The sequence below is a fragment of the Anguilla rostrata genome, chromosome 7, assembly GCF_018555375.3.
Source record: "Anguilla rostrata isolate EN2019 chromosome 7, ASM1855537v3, whole genome shotgun sequence".
Classification (NCBI taxonomy): domain Eukaryota; kingdom Metazoa; phylum Chordata; class Actinopteri; order Anguilliformes; family Anguillidae; genus Anguilla; species Anguilla rostrata.
The window spans coordinates 9,559,168-9,584,439 of record NC_057939.1 but is presented as its reverse complement, the minus strand read 5'-3'; the positions used below and the strand labels follow the sequence as shown (position 1 = coordinate 9,584,439).

Sequence of the window (25,272 nt, the reverse complement as noted above, 5' to 3'; positions counted from 1 at the left end):
GTAATCAGCCCTTTTCATCCCACTGCCTAAATTGCCGGCACTAGCGGCAGCCGCGGAAAACATTTGTGTGTGGTACCCCTCACCCGGCTGGGCAGAGAGATGACAGCACTTGGTCTGGTGTGGTTTTGGGGCTCCCACTGGGAACGGTGACTTCCTGGCTCCCCCTTCCACGGCTCATTATGTTTGTGTTGGTTTCATGGTTCAGCCTCTCCCATTCTCCCGGGTCAACATCGGCGAGGGCATCGACAATACGGGAGAAATAGGGGCAATTAAATGCTAAGGACAGAATGCAGACCCTACCATTACAAGCCCCAAAGATTTTATGGATGTTTTACAGATAATTAAAATATAGCCTATCTGCACCTATAATCATCTCCTTTTGGAAAAACAAAGGGAGTGCACTATCCTGAAAGTAAAAGCACAATAGCTATAATTATAGTCTGTGCAAGGAGTAGAAACCTTTATAATACTGAAAGGAATTTGATTACCCTGAGCTCTCGGATGACTACATAAAACAGTGTCTTTCTGATGTTCTGTGTTTGGCAGACACTCAGTAAAGAGTTTTTTGTAGCGCCCAATCATTCAGTTCCTCTTTCCATTAAGCTGTCAGGAAAGACTGTGATTAAGACTTATTGTCAGGAGGTACAGAATGTGCCAGGGACGGGGGGAATGGAACCAGGGAGGAATAAGAAAATAAGACTTCATCAGAGATGAAGATGAAAACTAGACAGGACACAAACAGAGATGGATAGAGATAAGGATATGGATTGGTATTGGTATCCTGTGTTTTGCTGGCCCCATGGTCTAGTCCAGTCTGACTAATCAGCTGCAGACTGGACTCATGGTGTGATAGTTGGGTTCAAAATCCCCCCTCTGTCAAAAGACCAGTCAACTACTGGCTGCACATTTCAAACAGCACAAATAACAGACAGGGGTTTTATGAGAAAGGAGAGTTCTAAGGACTCCATGTATCCTGAGGCCGTGCGGCCTTTCTAAGCATCTGCATCCTTCTGACCCGCTGAAGAGGTTAAAATGTGAGCCAATAGCAACGTAGGTTTCCGCAGCACCTTGAGTTACCACTTATTGCACACCTTAAGGGTCTAGACCGAGCAGTTCTGGCAGTGCTGGCAAGTCACAGTCTGTGGTCTAAATGTCAGCACGTCTTAACTGATGTGCAGCTGGCTGTGAACCTATAGAAAAACAGACAGTTTGATTTTCTTTCTGCGGAACATTCCGTCAAGGCACACAGTGTCATTAAACAGGCTCCAAATGGAAGACACGTTTTACATATGAAGATATATGCAGTTGAGCAGAACAGTATAATGGCAGCTATGTGGTGTGGTCTGATGTTCCTGCCATGTTCTATTCATATTTGCTTGTGGTCATAATACTGTATGCCTTTGAATTGATGACGAAATTTCAGTTAAAATCTGATATTTATCTTGGACAGATTTAAAAGCGTGATAACATAAATGCACTAAATCTAAAATGACATTGGGTTGTAAGCTTGACAATAAAAGAACAGCACCCAAGACCATGTGATGATGTTCAAACACACAGGCACACATACAGACACACACACACACACACACACAGAAAACCTGCTGACTTCAGCAGTCCTCATGAAGTCACAGTTCCTCAGCTGCAAAGTACCAGAAAAAGACATCTTTTGTGTGGGGGGAAGAAAACGGGAGAAGTAATATCAGTGGGAAGAGGGGTAGGGAGGGAGGGGGCACATAAACAGAGATGACCTCCCTCCCTGTGTGAGGATGTCTTTCCGAAGAGCCTGAAATCACAAAAACTCACGAAGAGAATCTGAGACACTCTGCCAGCGAAGCCATTCAGGGAAACAGAAGCCCGAGAGCCCATTACCGTGTGGGGGGAGCCGGGGTCAAAGGGCAGCTCACAGAGCTCTGGAACTTTCCAGGCCATGAATATAGGTCTCTGTATACCCTTAAGAGTCCAAACTACCCTATTTGCTCTGACAGTCACAGGTATTTACGACACCCTGCAGGCTTGGGTTGGGTTGGCGGCTTCTGACCTAGGGAGAGGGGCTGCAAAGGGGATCCAAACGTCTGTATGAGCATTTGTGTATGTGTGCGTGTGTGTGTATGTATGTGTGTGTGTGTCCGTGTGTATTTGTGTGTGTCCCATTTCTGTGCGTGCGTGTGTGTACAGTATATGTGTGTGTGTATGCATGTTTTTGTATGTCTGTAGGATCTTGTGTGTAAACAGAGAGAGAAGAGTGGGTGAGAGACATGGGCAGGCCTGCAGTCCTGTTACAGACAGAGATAGGCAAGAATGCATATATCTGTGATTTAAGTGCTCTTCAATGAACCCCCCAATAGCTGCAGCTTGGTTAAACCCAAACAGTGACAAGATCCATGACTGAAACCTCTAAACGGACTCTTGGCAGGCATACTCAGTGAAAGCGCTCATTCTCAATACTGTGCTCCAGTCACGTCCAGAGGGAGAGAGTCCAGAGGGAGGAAACATAACTTTCCACAGTGTCACCCAAAGAGAGAGTAGCGACTGCATTTCAGTGGGGTTTTCCCCTTTTTTCACAATGCAGCAGTAATTGCGATTGGTCAGTCAGGCACCTGCTGGCCGCCTTCACCCACTATGCAAGAAGTGGAATCCTCTGGTGCAAACACAAGAGCAGCTCTGTTCGCTCCCATGCGGAGGGGAGAAAAAGCAGTGGCGGACACACATTTAGAGAGACACCCATACTAGTCAGTGCTCTCTCTCTCGAGCTGACGGAAGAGCCTTCACTGTGCTGTTCGTGGGAGGGCTTGGAATCGCAGTTTGTACTTCAGCATTGCGTCGGCTTGCGCCCGGCGATCAGGCGTCTGTCTGAAACAGCCCTGATGTGTCAGGAGAAGAGAGGGAAAGAGGAAGTCCGAGCAGCTGAGGACTGAAAGGGGAAGGAAACCTGAAAATGTTGTTTTCGTGGGGTTTGGTTTTAGCATCAAACACACAGGGGTTTCTGTCCTTCTATTCTCAGAAATTAAGTAAGACTGGTAAATCTTGCCTTGAAAGGGACATTTCAGTAACCCCAATTAGTGCTGACTTGCGCTGGGCAAAACCACACGCTTACAAAAAACAAAGAGAAAAAGAAAAAAAAAGTAAGAACAAAAACAGGTGTTTGAGAAGATACGATCAGAGTTCCAAACGGTGCTCTTACTCCACATTCTCAGCCCATAGCTCGGAGAACATGGTGACTGACAGATCAAATTGTAAACAAATTGTTTTGGTTCGGCAATTTTATGCACGGCAGCAGTGAGGAATTAAATCTAACAAAGTTAACAGTGTTTTGCCTACAGCTCATGGGGTGTTGCTGAGCAAACTGGGCTGGTCTATCCTCCAGGACATGCAAACACACTAGATTATATCTTTGATGGAAATGACAACACTGCCACACAAGAGTGATTTGCATGCTGGACAGACCAAAAGTCAAAAGGATATATTTCATGTTCTTTAAAATAAAATAAAAAAATAAAAAAACTCTTTTCATTTAAATTTATTTCAGCAAAAAGAACACTCCTTGTTTGACCTGGTTCCTTCACTAATGACTATGATCCCTGCATTCGCAAAACAAAATGGCTTCTGTTTAGTTCTTTAGACAAAATTTAATCAATTTCATATCTGATATACATAATTAATCAGTGCATGTAGAGACTGTGACTGCTTATAGAGAATGCCTGTATCTCCATGTTGCAGTGTATAAATTCGGTCTGGGGCAAATATGAACTTACACTTCGATCTGTGAAAATGACACAGTAAACCGATATAATGGTGCCATAACAAAGTAGGTTAATTTACATAACGGACAGCGGGCACGCTCCTCCTGGGACTCTCTGGTGCTTTTCTCGGTGATGTTTTGGTAGCACACAAAACAACTTGCGGCTATTTTTCCTTTGTTTTTAACCGTGTTAGTCTAACGTTGAAAAGGGAACCGAAACCGTTCATCTTCTCCATGTGGCTCTGTTGTGAAAATCTGTGCAATGCTTATGAAATCAGTGGCTAAAAGTGCAAATGTGCCAGAAAGTTAACATTTCTGCAGTCTCCTTGCTGCTCGTTTTTTTTTTAGAAGAAATAAATAAATAGAAGATACTCTGACATCAATAAAAACTAATTTATTCTATCTGTATTTCATACAATAAGACACATTGCTGAGCTTCTGCTGAATTTACAGTGATTTATGAAGTAATGGGCCATGTAACATCTCTCATCTCGCTGTCCCTCTCTCTCTCTTCCACACACGCATCTGCACACACACACACTATCTCTCTCTCTCTTCCACACACGCATCTGCACACACACACACACACACACACTATCTCTCTCTCTCTCTCTCTCTCACACACACACACACACACTATCTCTCTCTCTCACACACACACTCTCTCTCTCTTCCACACACGCGTCTGCACGCACACACTCTCTCTCTCTCTCTCACACACACTATCTCTCTCTCTCACACACACACACTATCTCTCTCTCTCACACACACACTCTCTCTCTCTTCCACACACGCGTCTGCACACACACACACACACACACACACAGAAACTGAAAGTAGGTTACACATCTGCCCCTACAGTGTCTAATCAGTCAGCAGACTCCCTTGTGCACATGCCATTCTTCCAGTACAGTGCACTGCTGTGATGGGGCGTCTGTAAGGCGGGATAATGGAGCCATTGAGGAGGGAGAGGACAGATGTGTTGGTGGAGGCGGACGGTCACAGTCAGGCATTGTGATCCGTCTTGGAGCAAGGGATTAATGGACTGCTGCTCTGCCCCTGCATTCTGGCCCGGGTAGCCCCGCCTCTTACGAGAGAGTGACATCAGCCCTTGGGGGGTCAGGAAGGGGGGACGGGGGGGTGTGGTCTGTGTCTGTCTGCAGGAGTCATGTAGCGGGCGGCTCGGTAGCACAAAAACAAAGGCCTATTGATCCCTCGCACCACTGGCCAAAAAAAAAAACAAAAAAAAAATGGCAGCAGCAGCAGCAGCAATAACAACAACAACTGCCCCTTCCAGCCGAGTTGCTACACTTGCGCCACACTGCAACATACTCACGCTCCGGCCTTCTGGCCGAAAGTGAAAGGGTTCTGTGAACATCAGAACCAGGCCCAGATGGCTGTACCAACTGATGATTTTCAGGTGACTTCGATGTTGTGAAAGACATCATCCTGCATTACGGTCTCTGTCACGACCGTTGCTTCACGAAACATGCTTTCGTTTGCAATTCGTGCTAAATATTATCAGACGCCACACATTTCACAAGAACAACTCTCATCAAACTGCTTTATTTGTCTGTTGGTGCAACAGTTTTACTTCCTCACTTGACCCTTTCTAACTACGATTTTTATCATTCTTGTGAAATACATCTTTTCTCGACTTCACATTAAAATTTTTTACTTACACAGTAATTTGAACTTACGTTTGAAGTTTTGCAGTTTTTTTTATTTATATTGCTTAAAACCATTTTTCCTAAGCTGTTAAACAAAACAATCAAGCCCTCTTTCTTTTCAACCAAGGTAACTTGACCTTGAGCACAGAACGAATCTGAGACTCGCATCCCTGACTGAAACGTCTCCCTGAAAACGGTGAGAAAAGTACGGCTTGACTGTGACTGACGAGCCTTTTCGTTTGCGTAAACGCCACTGTTTCTCAGCCCTGTCCTGAGATGGCTGCCGTCATCCGTCTTGGCATGGCACGAGTGAGAGTACACTTCTCAGGGCGCACGGTGTTCCTTGGTGCTGGAGTCTGTCCAGCGCACGATGGTGTAAACCCATGAATCATGGCCATCTCGACGGCTGCCGCCCAGCGCAATACCCTGGACTGGACTGACCCCCGCCATCCAAACTCCTTTCACTGTTAAATGTCTCACGACACCCCGGTGCTCTACCCAGGCACCAGCATCATGGCTCCCGTATTTAGTGTGAGGGCCTTTATGAGCCTACCTGTCATAATTAAGTTCCGTTTTGCTATTCTACTCTGCCAGGTGCTCAATATGTGCATTACATGCACAGCCCCAGCCCAGTAGGAACCTCAACGATCGAACGTGAAATACAACGCATCTGAACACCTCTAAAATTTCAGATCTAAGAGGATTTCATTGATTGCTTGTGTGTGGAACTATATTTTTGGAATTGCATGTTGTGTATGTGTCTGTGTGTGTGTGTGTGTGTGTGTGTCTGTGCTCATATGGGCATCTGTGTGCGCTTGCATGAGTTGTACATATGCACATATGCAGGTCAGCACAGATAATTCTGACAGCATTGTGTGAAGAGATCCCTCCTATTGATCCTCAGGATGACCTCACTGTCCGTGGTATACATTTCTCATTCAGACAAGAGGCCAGAGGAGCGAACGACGGTCTGAACAGGAGAGATTTTCTTACAGCTCCAACGGGAATTCACAGATCATGGCTACAACAACACAACACCAAGATAGTATTATTAGCTTCTGTTCAACAACAGAGTCTTATCTTAACTCTTAAAGAAGTCCGTTTCTTTTTTGTTTTTCTGCGCTTACGAAAAATATTTTTTGGTTTGTGCATGTGCGCATGTCTGTGTGTGTGCGTGCATGCGTGTTTGTGTGTGTGTATGTATATATGATGTGTATTTGCATGTCTCCCTCATCAGAGCAATTAAGCCTTGTGGTGAGAGCTGTTGTTCACACTGGCCAGGAACGTTTTGTTCTGTTTTGATTGCGTGCAACTGTCTCTGCTGATGGAGTGACAGTGACATGTTTACAGCAGTTACCTTTCCCTTATTCCAGGAAAACAAAGCCGAGGCTGAAATTTTATCTGTGTGCTGATCAGGGCCATATACAGCATATATACATAAACACACACACACCCACACACGCTCATAAACACACACACACACACGCTCATACACACACACACGCGCACACGCACACGCACACACACACACACACACACACAAACACACACAGGCACGCACACGCACACGCACACACACACACATATATTGACAGTTATTTTGAACAGTTTTGATCTAAACTGAGGCAGCACACCCAGTCCATTCTGGCTCAGTGTCATCGTGTTTCTCTATACAGAATCACAAATGAATGGTGACTACTTGATTGAAACATGTTCACTTGTCTTGTAAGGGGGGAACTGACTCTGCTGCTGTCCCATTCAGTTACCTTGTCACTCCAAAAACATCACACTGACAAACTATATGCTACAGCAAAAAATTAAACGCATGGCTGTCACAAATGACATTCACAGATGAAAAATGTTCATTTGCCCAATTGCTCCTGTTGCATCTCACATCTGCGACACCTGAATCTAAGAGCACTCACAGACATAACACAAAGAAGTCAGACGACTGCGTAGTTTCTAATATATTTCTGTCATTTTGCAAAAGAGAATAGATATTGCCTCAAATAAGGGCCCATTACTTATTCCAGCTTTGTCCACAATCCTCAGAGGAACCCAAGAACCAACTGAAGTGTCTTTGAATTTGTACATGAAATTTCGGTAATCAGCAAGAGAAATGAACTCCGTTTAATTGCAAAGGGGAGAAGAGAAAGGGCATTTGCACCGTCCGGGGCATTGTCCTTCTTGGTCTTTGTTTCCGCAGCGATGGTTCTCTCAGAAGAGATATCGCACATCTGTGGTCGTACTAAAAACACAGTTTAATCCTGTCAGGGTCGGGGGGAGGGGTACGCAGGAGGCTTTGAAAGGTGATTAGATTTAATTAAGACGCCCTTCCCGGAAAAGCTTCATCTATATTCATGTGCAAAGTAAGTATTCTGCAAGTGATTCATTTGTCAATGATTGTATTGTTTTTTTTTCTTTTTTTTTTTTTTAAAAACCACCCTCTCTTCTGCCCAGCAAAGTGGTAAATGGTGTCTTTGTGGGTCACAGTTTCAGGGGAAATATTTCATATCTGGTCTCTGCTTTCTCTCCCATGAGTCTTTTGTCACAGGATAGTGTACAATCTATCTGACACAGAGAATGGAATTCCCACAGCAGGGACTACACCAGTTTGGTGAGAGAGACTTACAAAAAAAAAAAAAAAAAACATTCCAGCTATTTCAGCCTACACCAGCATTTCTAATCTAACGCACAGATGTTTTCCCTCCAATTACACCGTCTCCCACTGTTCAGAATAGCCAGAGCCGGAAAGAGAAACGCGTGTGAGAAACAGCCATGGACGTGCTCTGTGTGTCTTAACTATGTGTTTTTTTTATTTTAACTATATGTTGTAACCGTACGGAGTACTCTTTCTCTGTCTCACTACTTCTCCCTTTCTCTGCATTTTCTCACTCTCTCCAATCTCCTGTGCTCTCTCTCTGAAATTCTGAATCACTCCCTCTCTATCCCTGCCCTTATCCTCTCTTTCTCTGTGTGGGGGATGGCAGACAGATGACTCTTCGCACGTGCCAAGCTACACTTTCAGGACGAAACACTCATGAAATTCCTGCCGCAGTCTCAGCGGTGCATTGTGGGAATGTTTTTAACAGTCCGGGTCAAATCTGGTTATCCCATCAGAAATGCATTCGATGTTACGCGCGGGGAACAGCTGTGAATTGAAGCCAGCTGAAAAAGGGACTGCCTCAACATACACTATTCATTCAGAACACAGATTTCTATTCTTTGATACTCAGAGACAGTGCACTGTGGCCAACTGTGAATCCTGTGAAATCTGTGGAGAAATGATGAAAATTTTCTGGCTTTCGTATTCTAGCGATAATAAAGAATTCCTTGGAGGTTGTACTTTGCAGTTTGAATGAGACTAGTGAATGGAATAAGTAATGGTGGATAGAATTGCTTTTTCATGTTGACACTGCATTTCCTGGAAACCCAGACTCAGATGTATCTGTTTGAACATGGATCTATGTGGGACCTCACCCTTCAACATAAATAAATGCTACATGTAGCCTGATGACTGCTATACCAGAGTGCATTCCTGCTTCTCGTCCAATGCACTCTGGGACAGGCTCCAGCACCTCCCGTAACCCTGACTAGGAATAAGCGGCTATAGATAATGGATGGATGGATAGATGCAATACAATCTCTAAAACAAAGCAATTGGAAATACTATGAAAAAGAAAAAGCATTTAAATTTATCTGTGAGCAAGGCATTATATAAAGGAATTCAATATGATTTAGAGTAATGTACTTTGTTTTTCATCATGTACGTTATTTTTGGACACATGGTATTCTTAAGGGCACAGTGCACTATTATTCTCATTTCAGAAGTGCTTCCGATCAATTTGCTTCTTGTTAGCTCAACACACACAGCCACCTTAATGCTGATACTACCGAATGTGCTCCTCAATTTTGTTGGAGCTGCTGATTTTTTTTTTTGTCAATCATCACAATGATCCACTTGCTATCTACCGTGACAGTTAGCAGTTAACCTGTGGCCCTTCCCCACCATCTGGAACAGTTGCTAGGTTCAGAGTGCAGACCCTCTTCTCTCCTAAGGAACGGGGTTATCAGAGGGGCAGAGGTGGCCCACAAATACTCAACAAGTCGGGGACCTAATGGCCCATATAGGGTAACTAGCCGAGAAATTTGGGTGATAAGGGTTTGGGTAGTAACGTGCCCTCTCATGGTGGTGTCCCGCAGAACCTCGATGGGGAAGCAGCTGTCAGTTGAGTAACAGTTACCAGTAGCGAGGAGGCCAGTTCAATGGGGCAACAGTCTCACATCCCTGCCAGGCATTCATTGCAGTTCTTTACATTGCTGTTCTGTTCCCCGATAACCTTTGTGTATTCGACTGACCTCTCTGCAAGCCGCCAACTCTTTCCTCACCACTTCCTGCTGAATGACACCCACCTGTGACATTTTTTTTTTTTTTACCTCTTCCTCTTTCTTAAAAACCCCCCTCTCCTTCTTCACACTTCTATCGAAATCGGCTGGCGTGCGTATCTTAGACGGTGACTCCTAAATGAGCCACCGGTTGTGAAGTAAGGGCCCCGGGATCCACGCCCTAGTCCCAGGCCTGTGCCGATATTTCCTCATCTCTCGTGCTTGCACATGCCTACCGAAGATCTTTGATCTCTGGATCATCCTGCATCACCGACTGCACAGGGCACGTAGAGCAGCAGAGTTAATAAGTGTGAATAATACAGGGATGTGCTGTGCAACAAATAGTGCATGTGCGTGTATTTGTGGGGGGAGGGGGAGGGGAGTGGGGAACACACTAAACGGCTCATAAATGTATATTCTACGTCTCATATGATACTAGGAAAAACACTGAATACAGTATGTGAATGCAGGATATGATTTGTTTATACAGGAAACAAGTGGAAAGTTTGTCCTTTGTCCTCAGTTTTTGTTACATTGCAGAACGGCCCCCAAAGACTCCTTTCTCCTAGATGTGTGTTGTGACATTGAACAATGTGGTGGGGAAAATAGGTTTTTTACAGCTCATACAGAAAACCCGGCAGCACCTCGGGACTCCAGCGGGGAATTTGCACTTCCTGTCGGCTCTCCGCTCTGTAAGCCAAGCTTTTTTGTCAGGAAAATGGAATAGCTCTCAGCAGAAGCTGCTGAACCCTGCAGCTCCGTCTGCGTTGATTCATTACACTGAAATCATTAAACTGACGATTTTACTAAATCAAAATCTTGTACATAAAAAGTGCTATAGAGTGCCTGCGCAATGGGAAAGTCATAATTTGTTGGTCACATTATTTCCCTTCTCCTTCACAGACCCGATGTGATCTTTGGCTATTACACAGCTTTAAGAATTAACAGTGCGGTACCCCGTCAACAGCAAAACCAACAGCAAATCCAAAAACTGCCAGCTTCTAATCTTCAAAGCCCAGAAAATGTTACACTCAGAGGAATGGAATTTCCATGGCCCAGCCCTGAAAAAACAAGCCATTTTGCCTTCAGAAATATCCGTTGGTCCTGGCTTCAAAAAGTTGCAAAACAGGGAGCATGTGCTAGGAGGGATGAGGTTATTTAAACATGACCTGCTCGGGAGGGAAAAAAAAATATAGGAAATAGTCTGGTTCCTTTAACAGTAGGGGTCTGTGCGATTCAAAATCAGAGAGCAGGTTGTAAGTGTGGGAGGTGTACGGCATGCGATGTGTGTGTGTGTGAATGCTGTTTTTTCTGTGAGCTCATTGGGATGTATTTATGTATTTGTGTGACTGTATGCTGAATTAATATTCTTGTGCTTTGAGGGTGACAATTTTTGTTTGTGAATGTAAGCACGATCGTTGATTGTGTATGTGCATTAGGGGGTGTGTCTGTCCTGGTAGTAATGTGATTACTGCTAATGTATGCACTGCAACACACAGGTCTCAGTGAGGCAATGGGGAGAAAGAATTGTTGCTGGAACCCTGCGTGAAGCAGGGCTGGGTATTTCAAGCTTCTCAGGTGATCTAGGCATAGGGCTGTCATAACTTGTGTCCTGTGGAGCATTTTGTTGCTCCGTGGTGACCCAGATCAAGGTGGGTCCAATTTTCCTGACAGCACCCTCTGGTAAATCTGACCCCCAGGTGACATCACACCTGGGCCTGCTGATTCCACCCTTGACCCAATCCCCACCCCCATCCCCCCAAAGTGACTTTGTGTAAACCCACAGCATGCTGGGTACTTGCACAAAAAGGGTTGACAACACAGTGAACAAAATAACAAAGCTAAGCCGTTGGGCCTTAAGGGAAGAAAAGGCACTATTCTGTGTCTTTTTGTGACTGAACAAAAACAAAGATGTAACCTCCTCCTCCTTCCCCCCCCAAAAAAAAAAAATCTTGGCCAGGTCTTAAAAATTGTTCCTCTGTGAGTTTAAATAATAAGGAGCTATTTACTGTCGGACAATTTATGAAGCGAGCGTCACTACTTCTTGATTATTACAATGCCGACTTTGATACTGCTGTATATAATTATGACCACGGTTGTGGTGTGGTAGTTACTTTAACCAACATAGAATGATTTAACAAATGCTTAAGTGCCCTTTAACACTTTCATTTTGTCTTCTGGTTTCAAATTTGTATTTCACAGCATTTTTTTTCTTACACTCCACATTTTTCCCCCTTGTCAATCTGATCCATTTTCTATTGTTTATTCTCCTCCCACACAGCCCTCCCCTGCATTGATACCACAGCTACTTCCCCCTGGTTACTGGGGATTATCTATGGCACAACTGATGGACCCTGAGGTTAACATGCACTTTGTTGTCATGTCTTTTATGTACTTTCCGACATCACCAGGTTTTTTTTCAGGCAGGCAGCCAGAACAAAGGGCTGTTTCAATTAAACAGGAGACCTTTGGCCCTCCCCTGCATAGCTGACAGGAGAATTTGACCCCTATCAGCTGCTACGGCCCAGACTAGTCTTTTCTGGGAGCCGAACAATGGCGCAGTCGTGACCAGCCAGGGAGGCTAAGTGGGTGTAAAGTGGCACATGTAGATTTCAAATACCACAGCTGACAACTACTTAAAAAAAAAAGGAACAAGTGGGAAAATTTTATATTGAAATTTTATACGGTTTATACCATTGGCAAATCATCATTGACAAGTCACTGACAAAAAGCTTTGACTTTGATTCCTTATTGAGGTATTAAGATTCGTTCCTATATCCTAAACTCCTGACAAAAAAGAAAATTAAATGTAATTACTGCTAGTTTGAGATGTCCCAGAATCTCAAGGAGAGCTGGCTGGGGACCGTGGATTAAACTTTTCTCAATGTCAAATAGTGCATTGCAGTGCTTGTATAGTCAATTTACTTTCACTTTTTCTTAACTTTTTGACAAATGACCTCTCAAATGGGTAATAGTTTAATCCATTAAAATGCATCTGTCCAAAAGGGAGCCAAAAATCCCATGTGGAAATGCGATGAGGTCCATTAGCTGGATATTAGATGAAGCAGTCATGCTGTCTAAGCTTCGCTCTGGAAAGGTCAAGACATTTGGGTTTGGAGCTGGTTGCTTTGCTTTGCGATTCGGGGTGATCCAAGGGTCACGTCCCGTGGTACCCAGGTGAGCGATCGCTAAGAGAGAGCAAACCTTCTGAGCTTTCCACAATGAAAAGATACACTGTTCGGTCTCGCACAGTATGCCGCTCTGTTATTTAGCGTATTTCCCAACGTGACTTGACTGGTCTGCAGACCACAGCTGCTCTTGCTCCTCCGCTGGTTCTGTGGGTTTCAGGAACGTGAAGCATTCCCGGGACTGCAGCAATGTCACCGCGTCTGTGGCCATATGCTGTTGGTCCTAAGGGAACGTTTGCAGAAAGAATGCATCCAATAGGAATGCCACTGTCTCGTTCTAATTGATTACGAGGGAAAATACCCCCTATCCCTTGGCAGAAAGACTTTTGCCTCTTTCTCTCCTTCCATCCTCCTCTCTCTTCTATCGGTTTAAGTGCTGCGATTGTGGTGACACATTTAATGTGAGTGCACCACCACTACACGTCTGCAGGATTTTCAGTAATCCAGCAGGATTGTCCAACATACATTAGGATTTTCAACTGTCCTGCTGAACAGACAACCACCACAATAAGATTTTAAGTGCTCTTACAGGATAGACCAAATCTGCAGACAAGCAGTTGTGCTTGTCTTATTGGACAAGCTGCTTTATGAAGAGATTTTCAGTTGTTTGTTATGACAGGCTAATGCACCGCAATGTGCATTGTAGTCCTGCGGTGTTTGGAGAGCTATATAAAAAGCTAAGTCTGATTGATCAAAGTGTATATATTATTAAAACTCTGCCTGAGCCCCGCATGCCCTGCCTTGTACTCAAAGGTAATGGGAGATGTCTGCACAGAGCTAATCACATCCACACGCAAGGAACACACTGTAAGGCCATTAATAATTCTATAGAGATGAACCGAAGTGATTAATGTTCCTTAATAATTAACCTTGATGAATTTTGGAATAAGGCCTCTGTATTAATGTGTATCTACAAGGTACTATGCGGAGATGGCCAGAAATGAACAAGAGATTTTATTTTTTCCCAAAAACAGCTTGAATGTTTTAAATTGTAAATGCGATATGTTTAATGGCATTAGGGACCAAACTGAAGAGAAAGAGAAAGAGAAAGAACTCTCCAAGCAAAGGTTTCAAAAGCGAATCAATACAGTTCAAGGAAAAGGCTTCTATCTTTACTGAGAGTAGAAAGACGATCTGTAATGATGATCTCATCTGTAATGTTAGGCCAGAAATTTCCTTCCATGAATAAAGCTGTAACATTTCCCAGAAAAAAAAGAAACTATGTGAAAATGAGCCAGTTGTTTTGTTCCCACAGCTGATAATTATGCTCGATTTGGCATAAAGTTGCTGCCAAATAAAATACATTTCTCAGATGCAGAAGCCTTTTTTTTTGTCCCAGAAGCAGGATTTTCTTTTTGTGAAACGGAATTACCAGGGCTCAGGCAAGCCTACAGGGAGGACAGGCGGCGGGACATGCCCCGACACGTCAGAGACACACACAGGGGCAGAAACCGCAAAGGCCGTGCCTGGATGGGCTGGGACACTCCTCCGTGACTCGCCCCCCTGCTCCCTTCCAACAAAAAATCTGCCTGACCCCCACAGTGCGAAACTATCGGTTTCACATGGGCGTGTGCGTGAGTCACAGGCCGGGTCTCGAAACGGAGATCAGGTAACCACGGTTCAGCCGGCGTCTGCACAGCGCGATGCTGGCACGGCCTCTCGTCGTGTCCGCACTGCGGGTCCGGGACAGACCGGACCCCACAAACGCCTGTCTGTGCCACGAACACGGCGCGGACACAGTCAGCTTCAGAGTGAGCCGCAGAACCCGAAAAACACTGATCGGGCTCGTGCTCGTAAAAGGTGAACAGATTGCGAATCTGCCTGGAAATATTTTCCCGGTGGTACAGACCATAAATCACAGTTCAGCTACGAGTACAGCCATATATTATACATGCTCCAAATATGTCAGTTCGTGAATATCTCTTATAATGACTATTCTCTGTATATGCTCTTGAACCGTACCAGATTATTCATTTAGTCTGTATTCACGCTATATATGCTGCATACATATTCATTTATTTATGATAGTTTCATGTGATCCGGGGATAAATATGAAAAAAAATTATCACTCGCAATGTGGGTCTCTAGCAGTTGTGGTTTCTAAATGACTGCACTGACCATTTTCTTTTTTTTTTTTTGGCCAGGAGCTGGCTCTGGCATACACCAGCGTGATCTAAGTCCGTTTCTGTGGCCTGCTGACGTAGTCACATTCATACCTTAACTCTCACACCCTGATATTCATTCAACTGCTCTCAGATCTAGTTAACTATGAGAAGGTGCCATTCTGAGTCTTCATTTTACCTGAATTCAATATCAAAGAGAGGTCTGTTACTTCTATATTATATCAGAGGGGTGTCCCTGAGGGAAGAAAATTGATAACATTGATTGCATTGATTAGTTATTTTCATTCATTTCGACACCGTTTTCACAAGTCACGTCACAGTCACCGTTCAGTTTTTGTATAGTTTCAAGGTACTTTTGACCCTTCTAAATGATAAAGACTTGGACCATTATGACCATGTAATTGGATTACACAACACTCAACCAACAATTTTGCCTATCATGACTATTCACATTGTAACACACATCCTGCCTGAGATAAGTAGTTAGATGAAGAGATGGAGGGTAGAGTCAGCACCATCGAGCGCCCCACCCCTAGCACCCCCCCCCCCCACCCCCCAGCACTCAGCATCGAGTACAGACTTGTCTGGTGCAAACTGGCTCAAAACCAAAGCAATAATAGAAGCCCTTATCCCTGATGGTGAGCTCCTTGACCTCACACAGCCCGTATCTTGAGTTCTTCATACTTGCCACTCTCTTCATCTTCTTTGGTTCAAGGTTATAACTGTCCTGGGGGGGGGGGGGGGGTGGCTGTCATTTCTCACAATCACTGCCTTCTGTCCCAGATGTGTGATGTCCATGCTGTAGTCTGTTAACTGCCCCCTGTCACTGTACGGTTCTATCGAAGTAGCTTTGTCATATGCCTTCATATGTCCAAAAACACTAAGCGACCAAAGAGGAGGGTTTCCTTTAGTATCTGCCTGAAAGCTACCTGGTGGATTTCGGCAGACAGACTGCACTTTTGCCAGTAAATAAACTGTCATGCTAGTTCGGTGCTACAAGCAGTTAGGAGAAATGACCCGCCAAAACTGTCAGATAGATTTTTCTAAATCAGAATTTGAATATAATATATATGTATGTATTTTGCTAGGATGTTTTTTTTTTTTTTTACAACAGAAATTTTATCAACAGAAACTATTCTTCATGGTTATCATGTGCTCAGCATGGATACACCCCGTATACAGCAAGGATAAACCCCGCACACAGTATGCAGTAAGTTACTAGGCCAGTACAAACAATCCTCCATGCATCGCTACACTAGTGAGGACTTGATTAAGCGCAATGGGCATGGACTTTACCCCTTACACTAACCTTAAGCTAACCTTAAGAATCAGTATTGGCATAAATTGCATTTTATCAGAGCACCAACCTAGGAACAGTCATATAGGTTTCATATATTTTTGCACCAACCTAGCAATTGTTGCATCATGCATTTGTTCACAAAAATGTTTCGCTTTCTCCTATGACTCCTATTCATTAATCTGTCATGTGTACTGTACTAAACCTTTCCTGGTATTGCAGGGGAATTCCAAACTCTGTTGGTCACATGGCTGTGGCCTGGTTAAACAATAGGTGCCAGGGAATAGTGAAAGTGTTTCTGCGTTGGCTATTAAATAAACACATTTCCCAGAAGGAGTGCCGTAAGAGTGGAGAGTGGTGATCGGTCAAGCACAACAATGGAATATTTAAAAAGTTGGTGACCTCTCGATGTTATATAATGTCCTTCCTTTAATGGGGACAAAGGACAACAGCCTGCTTATTAGATGGTTATGGTATGTCGGCCTGCCTTTTACCCTGCATGTAGTGTCTCTCTCTTTTTTTTTTTTTTAGCTGTGAGTGTCGACAACCCTCCATAGTGGATGTGAGTCAGTAAATCCACAGCAATAAGTTAAATCTGCAGTATTTCAGAAAATGACCATGTTGAAGAAAACATTTCACAGATATACAGACTTATGCCAGTGAGGCTGGATCTACATGTACAGAATACATATAAGCTGATACAGTTATAAGGGTAAGACCTACAGGCTGAACAGATACAGACACTGTCATGAACGGGAGTAAACTGCAGGGGCGGTACCGGCCGAGTTGCACGCTGTGTGGTGCTGCAGTGATTTGTGCCCAAGCTATTACACGTGTGCCGCTCCTCGTGTCGTGGCGATCCGAGGCCATGGCAGGTGTGCGCGGTGGCACTGCAGTGACCGCGGCCATTAGGGACACGCTCCCGTCGCGCTGCAGTGAGCTGTGAGCACGTACCGGTTTACAGGTGTCGAGTGTCGGCGAGCAGGGAGCCCGAATGCGGGAAGATCGCAGCGCATGCCTGTTTCTGTCCCGGCGGTGAGTCATCACCGTGACAAGCGCCGGCTGAAATACACTGGGGAATATCATCACCATGTACGGGGGCCTGTTTTTTTTTTTTTTTTTTTTAGATTTTTAGTTTTTAAATACAAATGACATCTTATACACGAAATATGAGAAACACCATGCAACCACAGGTGCCGTGCTGAGATGCCCCCCCCCCCCCCCCCCCCCCCCCCCCGGTGTACTATATATAGGGTACCGAACAGAAGGGCCAGGGTTCAACGAACTAAAGTTGCTTTGAGAATTATCCACAACTAGTCTTGGGACATTGGTGTGTATGCCCTGGCCCCACCTTGAATTTTATAGTGTATGGCTGCTGATGTTTGTGACATTGATACATACATATTTAAAACTTGCTAATGAATGCTCATGTTTATAGCGTGGCCTGCAGCGTCACAGCCTCACTTATTTTATTTAATTACTTTCATTTTACAAGTTATGTTTTATTTGCTTCATATAGTGCTGTCTTGCTAAGCAAATTAAGACATGGAAAATAACAGCCTTATAGATCATAGTACAGTGCCTCATCTTTGGAGCTGTAGGTTTAAGGGGAAATACTTAATGGGGCAACTACTAAGGTACTTGGATGAATAGGACCAAATTTCTGTGTCTGGTTTCTCTTGGGAATGACACATTGGTTAATGAATCTATTCAGACTTTACCCCATGAATCATAGTGGGGAGGGTTCGTGTAAACACTTTACATGAGGTACATCCTCAAAAGTCACTTTTAAACAACATGCCTTGGGTCAACAGATTTATTTACTTATTTACTTACGTAGACTCAAGCATTAAAACTGAATTACTGAATCAAAGCTTACAAAATGGAGGAAATAGAATGACAGAATATGTAAGAATATATAGAGGGATACCAAGAATACACTGATATGTTAATCTACAGTCTTGTAAAAATCAAAGCACTTACTGGTTCCTGCTTCCAAGTTTGGGGACAGTGAGTCATGGACAGTTAAAGGCTAACAGATGAATCCCAGCTACTGTATGAAGTTCTGATGGAAAGAGAAAAGTGAAGTATGAGCGATGTTTCTTGGTCTTTCAGTGTCATAGTATGGTGAAAATTCCCCGGTATCACTTGTTGAAATGCTGACCCCCAAAGCAGTAAAGTACAGCATAAATAACATTAAATATATGCATCATCAGTGGCAATGGAACTTGTGTAAATACTATACTATAAATACTATACCATATGACTATACCAAAGAGAAATGTCTGTGTTTTCCTCTTCACATGAACATGACATGTGGTAACGTTATATGTTAGATAACAAAAAAATCTCATACCCAGAGTCACCTGTGATAGGCCGAAAAGCTGAAGGACGTAGGTGCAGTGACAGCTCTGATATCCCTCCCTGTGGAATAAATGTGACACAGGGCTTAGTAATCATACACACCACAGCCTTGTGTTGCACACGCATTTAGGAACACAAGGCTGTGATATACCCCACTAATAATATACCCCAGGCAGACCAAAAAACGCAGGTCTTCATTCTGGCTTTGTTCTGCCTGGGGTATATTATTAAAAGCTTGGCACCGGTGGCTTAATGATGCTTCAGTTTCACTCTACCTGAAGGTGTTTCGAATAACCTCCCACCGGCCCCCAGTGCTGTTACTCATTTTTACAGAACGATTACAGGCATGACTGGGGCGGTTTATTATGAGACTGTTAAATGTGAATAAGGATTTTAATGGATGGTTTGTTTTCAGGCCTAGACAGCTCTTGGATTTGTATATTAATTGCCCGGCATGCTTGAGGATTGGTCAGGCTTGCTCTTGGATTGGTCCTGTTGCTACCTGTTTTACTTTGGGATTGGTTGTGTCACTACCCATTTTTCTCCAGGCTTTGTATGCTGTAGCTTGCTTTTTTAGCAACCTCGCTGCAAAAAAAAGTCTGTTTTGACAAGTGCTTGTGTCTTCTTTCAAATAGAAAATATTAGTTACTTTTTGCTTGACAGATGCAATTGTTTTACCCCACTGGCAAATCCTGAAATGAGTAAAACTGTCTCACCTCATTACCTATCTTTTTGACCTATTTAGCAAAATAGTAATAGAAATAAGATTTAAAGTACAAATATAAGACTAAAATACTTGTTTAAATCGCCTTTTTTGCAGTGCTGATGCCGTATACTAGACCAATGACTTGTGAGAAGACAGTATTTTCTTGAATGAAGCTTGTATTTTACACTATAAATATTCCTTGCCCTCCATTTTTTAGTTGAAATGTACTTTGATAGGCCTTTCTTTTCCTGATCAACACATACCCTAATTCGCAAGAGTAAACAGGCAAAATATTTCCAGGAATATATAGTCCCATCCATTGTGGAGCTACGGAAATAATGGATTGCTGATGGCTTGCCCATATCTTCCTCCCTGAGGTGGAACGATCACTTGAGATTGATGCACGGCCCTGTGGAGATCCATAGATTTAAGATGGAAATCGGTAGTCTCGTTAACAAAATGTGTCTACAAGCATTGGCCCTTGTCATGAGTGATAAAACCTTATACAGTGGATGAAACTCAGGAGGTGAAAGGGTCAGTGTCGAGACATCCTCACTCCCCACAGAAAATCAAGAACTGTTTATGTGTGAATAAGATCAATGAAATGTTTATCTTTTTTTTTGTTTTCAGGAGCCGCGCGCTTTTATTTAACAATGTTGTTGTGGATTTTTTATTGTTAAACTGCCGATGCCGTTTTCTGGAGTTACTCTTCACTCAGGAACTCATCGGTTTGAACGAGTCTTAGAATTCCAAGTTACTAAATCCGCAATAGAGAAAGGGCCTCACAGGCAAATCTTTCCGCACGGCATATTGTAGCAAATGTTATATGGAAGTGACATAAGGTGTGCTCTTATTTTTCTGGTCTGTAGAACGTTTATAGGCAACGTATGCTCAATGAAACAGCCTTGGCTTCGCTGAGGAGTAAGAAACAGACGCAAAATTTCCAGCAAGCCAGCCTAGACAAGGCTGTTTCATTTAACTGACACACAGTTGGGTGTGGATATTGCAACAGGTTACTTTGATAATGTGCTGCCCAGCATTCAAATTCACAACCCCAGTATCCAATGTCTATACTAGTACTTCAAACACACCCCCCCCCCCCTACCCCCTTAATTAATGATTAATGGGTTGGCTTTCCATGGAACCCACCATAGTACAGAGAGTTTATTTTCACAGCCAGAAGGTAGACCGTTGAAAGTGGCGAGAACTGCAAGCATGGCAAGCATAATGCATTTCATTTTAAATAGACCATTAATGGTAATGACTGGAATACATCAATACTTAGCTTTAGATCATCTGAAGCGGACATGGATCAGCCAAAAGTGATGACGCTTACCAGGGCCTGACAACATGTTGGATTTCGTGTTGGACCTAGCTCTGCTTCATTCCTGCTCCACATGCTGTTGGAACCCAGTGGAAAACTGAAGCAACAGAATCAATGTTCAGACCCAAATGGGTTCATCTGAAACACACAGAAGCTATAATACAAGCACGAGAAAGATCTGATCATCAGCGCATAAGGTCCAAGTTATTTTACCCGTTTTTAGTCCTTTTCACCAGTCTTTAGGCACTTTGCTTACACACCTCCAATTTCCTACCATAAATACACAGGACATTGAGTTTTATGCCACTGTACTTGAAATAGCTAAGAGACATTCAAAAGTAAAGGAGAAACTCAAGGCTATTTCATCAGGTCAAAAAGGCCACAGGCTTCTGCTAATAGGGAGATGTATCTGTGTGCCACACTTGCACCAGATACAAACATTCCAATCAATGAACATTAGGAAGGCTAGTAAGTCTTAAAGAGGTTTTTTCAATACATTTCAATTCACATATTTTACTTAATATTGCACCTGTATCCCAGAATGAAAAATGTGAATACCAGTTGATACAAGACATTCTAATTATATATATATATTTTAAAATTTGATTGATGATTATTCCTGTAATGAATTCCATTGCCGCACGGGATGTTCTTTATATATTATTAAAAGTCCATGATGTTCAGATTTCTTTAAAAGAATGGATCACGTCTCAGGCTCGAAAAAATTTAGGAGGAAATGTATTAGTGAGCAATAAATACAATTCAAGTTAATGGGACTGAAGTACAGAGACTGGGAAGGGTAGCCTTGCGTGTCTGTTACCGGAAATTCTTATGTTCATTTTTGGAAGTACAGTAGGACCTCATCGGAGGAATCCCCCACAGCAAAAGAAAGGTTTATGAGGAAAGCAGAACCAATGAAAAGGCTGCATGGTCTCAGAACTACACCAGTTTCACGCATCCAAATTCTACTTAAGAGTGGGTGGGTTTTCCTCTAGTTAACAAGAAATGTTAAGAATTAAAGCCGCAAGTGGCGTTGGGAGGGGTCCAAGCATTGGCACAACTGCCCTATGGAGCGATTTTTAATCCTCCGATTATGTTCAAATTAACTAACAACTTTTATGTTTGGGGTCAATTTGACCCCAGCAATACAAATCTGCAGAAAATAATTGTAACTGAAAGTGTTACCCAAGTTTCTCTCTCAGCTACTTTAGGCCTTTCTACTGACCATCTTAATAGCCCAGTAAATAAAACATGACTCCCCCCATCCTCCCCTTATACATCAAGTATTGATTTTATATGACTATTGCGAAATATGCAAATGACTGTACAATCTCATTCATTGACCTAAAATTGAAAACAACGTATGTTTTGGTGTTTGCAGGGCTTTATGTTGGTATTAAGTGCTCATTAAAAAAGAAAAATAACATTTGGAAAGAAACACACCTTTTATTATCAAGCACAGTAACATTTTATGTTTGGGGTCAATCTGACCCCAGGAAAAAATATTAAAAATGTCAAACATTTCAAATGTTCAGGTTCAGAAAACACTTCAAAACATCAATAAGTAACATATAACAGTTATTCAATAATGAAGAAACACCAATAAAAAGTAAATTCACCAGAATTGAGTTTTGATAAAAAATGAACATAACAGCTCAACTAGGTACCCGTGTGTATCAATTCTTCAAACGAGATAGGTGGAAGTTTGTCACGCTCCTGTCGTCCCTGCCTTATTCCCTGTCATCAAAGCGGATGTGGGAGAAAACATGAAATGTCTCCAGAGACATTGTAGCTTGTTGCTTCATCTTTTGACTTGTACACTCCTGCCAAAGCAACCCAATATAGCATTGCTAGTGGGTCACACCCAGCTCTTTCCAATTGTCACCATACACACACCTCCCCTCTAAGTTTGTCATCTCAAGAATATCCTTTTGCATTGATGGTGTTATGAAGAGTTCAAATGCAGACTTTATGTCTTGTACATGACTGCTAGCATATCTGGTGGGGCCTGGAACCATTTTGATGACATTAGCAGCACTAAGTCTACCCTGTCTTTCAACTGGGGATCCAGACCATGGTAGTTCTCCATTTTTGGAAGTAAACATTTCAGTTATTGGTGGTTGAGAGATAACAGGAGGGTTTGTTAGTGGTTGAGAGGCGACAGGAAGGTTTCTTGGTGGTTGAGAGATGACAGGGGGGTTTCTTGGGGGTTGAGAGATGACAGGAGGGTAAAATGGTAGTATTTCTCAGAATAATGACAGATTCAAAGACTAAACAAACTCACCCAATATTGTCTTCAAATGGATCCATGCCAAAGAAAAGTAATGATTCATCCTCTCAAAAAGCTTTTGCTAACAAAATTTTAGTAGCCTAGCATGCACTCTGGCTGGCACTGTCTTCCATTGCTTCCCCGACATTCAGACCCTCCCCTCACTGATTAAAAACTAGATCCTACGGTGTCGGATTACTTGCGTCGCCATGGATGTCTTCTAGCCGCTTGCCATAAAGAAGTTTACTAGATGTCGTAACACTTTAGATTTGGAGCGACAGCTCTTCCGCACCCCAACTAATTAAAAATTCCAAATGGCGGGCTTACGGTGTGGGAGTTATGACCTTTAAAACATGACCCTTTGTTATAGCGCCACCATCTGGCCGACATAGGTGATTTGTAGTGCCTGAGTAGTGGGGGGCCATAGGAACCCACCTACCAAATGTGGTTGCTCTACAACTTATGGTTGCTGAGCCTAAGACATTTTAGCGGAGAGAGCTTCCACGCCCCAACTAAAAAGTCAAAATGGCGGGCAAACAATATGGCGGACATAGGTGATCCCAATGGCAATGGCACGTTCAGATGCATAGGTCCATGAAGTTTTGTGTTGATCTAACTTATGGTGTGGGAGTTATGGCCTTTTACGCATGACCCTTTGTTATAGCGCCACCATCTGGCCGACATAGGTGATTTTTAGTGCCTGAGTAGTGGGGGCCATAGGAACCCACCTGCCAAATTTGGTTGCTCTAGGACTTATGGTTGCTGAGCCTCAGACACTTTTAGCAGAAAAAAAAAAAAAAAAAAAAATCCTAATACAATAGGGTTCCACCAGCTTCGCTGCTTGGACCCCTAGAAAAATATTAAGTGAAACATTTATCAAAAATAGAAAATGAAACAGTGCAATGCGATGTACTCCAAAAACAACAATTTACAGTTTATTTTTTTCCTGTAGTATAAAAAAATATATTTTGATAGAACAAAAACAATATATTGGCTCTCAAATTTACTAACAAATTGTTCTGAACCAATTAAAGATTCTATAAAGGTGCTAGTTATAATGTGCAGTGTGCTTTACAATTTGCAGCCAGTCTATTGCTAAAGCACATTAATTATTTTTCTTTTTCTGGCTGTATTAAACCTTCACCCACTGTTTATCCATCCATGAAAATGCACGTTTAATTCCACACATGGTTTCTTCTTTCTTTAATATTTGATAAGTGTCCCAAGTAATGGCCAACCCTGTATGACACAAGAAGGTATTCATTACAGAACATTAATATTCTGGATCACTATCTCCACAGACTTTCCGGTGGAAATGCCGAAAAGCAACTTCAGTAAGTAAAACTTTATAAACTAGTAAAGAACCCTAGCTCTTTTCAAATTAACCACTATCTATGGTCACCGTCAATTGCAAAGTTAAGTTGTGCAGGGGGAGGACATGATAGTCTTGTAATCACTGAAGAGCAATCAAGCAAATTTAACTTTTTAATAAAACAGTAATGAATGACAATGTGTGTTTATTTACTACTGCGTTATTCAATTAAAATATTTGCAAAATGTATGAGTATAGGCTACATGTAAACCTGGATTGTATGCATACCCTTCCGAAAACGAAGACGTGTATAATTTAGGCCTTGTATAATTTAGAAAACTATGGGCATTGTTTAAAAGCGGCTCGTAAGCTAAGCGGACCGGGGCGGGTTTTTCTTGGAAAATAACCATATATCAAACCATCAAAACGCAATTGCTGCAATGTCCATTTGATTTCCTGACAACAGTGACTGGTTCTTCTCGGTCCAACAGAACTTCTGCGCTGCCCATGAAACACCATCGTGAGTTCCATGATAAGCCGAAAGAAAACGCTATATTGACAGGCCTAAAAATCACTATTTGCCGTGTTAAAATACCCCTTTCATTCTGTAACCATACCGATTTCATTTTAATCAAAATGGTAGGCTTCTGTGCTGGACAACAGATTTTCGAAAAGAAAATGGAACCCAATGGCCAGCTCTCCGGTGGGGGGTAATATTGCGCGTTGCGCTCTCACTGTTTGTTTATTTTCAGACGAGTGACGCAAAAGTATCCACTCCCACGAAGGGCTCGTCATTGCTCTGTAAGCCCAGTATTGGTTAGGTTTTGTTGCTGTTGCTGATGATGTCGCCTTCGCAAGTAGGCGGGTGCCGTATAAAAACCCACCTCCCCG

The 25,272-nt window shown here is 42.9% G+C and overlaps 1 long non-coding RNA gene across 1 annotated transcript; it reads right to left on the bottom strand.

Moving 5' to 3' along the window:
• Nucleotides 1-15,675: 15,675 nt before the first annotated feature.
• LOC135258945 (uncharacterized) lies at nucleotides 15,676-21,455 on the bottom strand. The gene is made up of 3 exons (XR_010331159.1): nucleotides 20,813-21,455; nucleotides 18,390-18,830; nucleotides 15,676-17,478 (listed from the first exon to the last, which is right to left on the bottom strand). It is a non-coding gene; the product is annotated as an uncharacterized LOC135258945 (long non-coding RNA).
• Between the last annotated feature and the right edge of the window lie 3,817 nt (nucleotides 21,456-25,272).